The 2,183-nt window shown below is 41.7% G+C and overlaps 1 non-coding gene across 1 annotated transcript; it reads right to left on the reverse strand.

Annotated features, from left to right (window-relative positions):
- Positions 1-605: 605 nt before the first annotated feature.
- Positions 606-677, reverse strand: trnae-uuc. Its single transcript has one exon. It is a non-coding gene; the product is annotated as a tRNA-Glu (tRNA).
- Positions 678-2,183: the final 1,506 nt, after the last annotated feature.

The following is a 2,183-nucleotide window of genomic DNA, read 5'->3' on the forward strand; positions in this document are numbered from 1 at the left end:
CTAATTTCCACCCAAATGGATTCAACCTCATTCTCCATAGAACCTATATCATCTCTCAGCACTGCCCTGATGGCGTCCTTGAATATCAGAGCTACACCACCTCCCTTACCTTCCTGTCTGTCCTTCTGAATAGTCTGGTACCCTTGGATATTTAACTCCCAGTCGTGACCATCCTGTAACCATGTCTCCGTAATGGCTACCAAATCATATTCATTCGCGATGATTTGTGCCGTTAACTCATCAACCTTGTTACGAATGCTATGAGCATTCAGGTAAAGTGCCTTTATGCTAGCTTTCTTACCTTCATGATTTCCAACATCTCTAATAATATCTCCTGAGTTATCCTTCCTTTTTGCTTCTTTCATAGTCTGCCTTGAACTTAAACCCTCCTGCACACATGCTAACCTGCTGCTTACCTTTTTATTTACCATCATACTCCCTGTCATTTTCCTTTTCCCTTCCCCCCAACTCACTAGTTTAAAGTCCTAGTGACCACCCTATTTATCCTTTTCGCAAGAACACTGGTTCCAGATCGGTTCAGGTGGAGACCGTCCCATCGGTACAGATCCCTCCGGTTCCAAAACTGATGCCAATGCCAAACTTGATTCCCTGACCGGGAATCGAACCCAGGCCGCGGCAGTGAAAGCACCGAATCCTAACCACTAGACCACCAGGGACGGTACTAGACCACCAGGGACAGTACTAGACTACCAGGGACGGTGGATGACTTTAACCTACATGTGGATTGAATGAACCAGATTGGCAAATGTAGCCTGAAAAATCTGTACAACAGATTGTATCTGGTATAATTTCTTTGAGGAGTACATTCTAGAGCCAACCAGAGAGCAGGCTATTCTATCCCTGGTAATGTCCAATGACGCAATGAATCAATAACCTCACAGCAAAGGAACTTCCAGGCACAGCAATTGTAATCTATTAGAACTTGACATTCACTTTGAAAAGGAGGAGTTTCTTTATATATCTGGTGTTTTAAACTGAAACAAAGATAACTAAGTTAGCATGCAAAGGCAGAATTGGCTAAAGTGAACTGGGAAACTAAGTTAAATGCTGGGACAATAGAGATGCAGTAGAAGACATTTAAGGAGATATTTAATAACTTACGGCAAAGGTTTATCGCCATTGGAATGAAAGACTACTTAAGAAGGATGCATATGCATTTCAGTGAGGTAGTTAGCCAACTAAAAGATCACTGCCTCCTGTACAGTCAGATTTGGGAGTGTCTGGTATCTAGAACCTAAGAGTGTGGAGGTTAGGCTAGATAAGAATAGATCATTTTGTTTGGACAGTCAGAGTAGCCCTGTGGAAAACTGATACACACCTGTGCGTATGATTCCAGGACACCTTGAGGGTTACATGAATCACAAAAAGTTATTTTGCAGGCAGATAAGTCCCTTAGCCCTGATGGCTTGCATGCTAGAATCTTAAAACATGGAGCTACAGAGATAGTGAATGCATTGGTTATAATTTTTCCAACAATCTGGAGAAGTACCAGAGGATTGGAAAATTGTTAATGTGACACCCCTATTCAAAAATGGAAGGAGGCAAAAATCAGGTGAGTGTAGGTTGGTTAGCCTAACATCTATTGTTAGAAAAGTACTGGAATCAATTATTAAGGAAGTAATAGCAGAATATTTGGAAAATTATAATCTAATCAAACAGAGTCAGTAGTGCTTCACAAAAGGGAAATCACATCTGACTTATTTGTTAGAATTTCTTTAATTAAGTGCCGGAAGATTGGAGAGAGGCAAATGTCATTCCCTTGTTCAAAAAAGGGAATAGGGATAACCCCAGAAATTACAGGCCAGTTAGTCTTACGTCAGTGGTGGGCAAATTATTGGAAAGGGCTCTGAGAGATAGGATTTATGATCACTTGGAAAGGCACAGTTTGATTCGTGATAGTCAGCATGGATTTGTGAGGGGTAGATCATGCCTCACAAACCTTATTGAATTCTTTGAAGAGGTGACCAAACACGTGGATGAAGGTGGAGCAGTGGATGTGGTATACATGGATTTAAGTAAGGTGTTTGATAAGGTTCCCCATGGTAGGCTCATGCAGAAGGTAAGGAGGCATGGGATAGGGGGAAATGTGGCAGAATGGATTCAGAATTGGCTGACCCTTAGAAGATAAAGGGTGGCAGTGGACGGAAAATATTCAACATGGT

Source organism: Rhincodon typus, chromosome 1 (assembly GCF_021869965.1).
Source record: "Rhincodon typus isolate 14 chromosome 1, sRhiTyp1.1, whole genome shotgun sequence".
NCBI classification, from domain to species: domain Eukaryota; kingdom Metazoa; phylum Chordata; class Chondrichthyes; order Orectolobiformes; family Rhincodontidae; genus Rhincodon; species Rhincodon typus.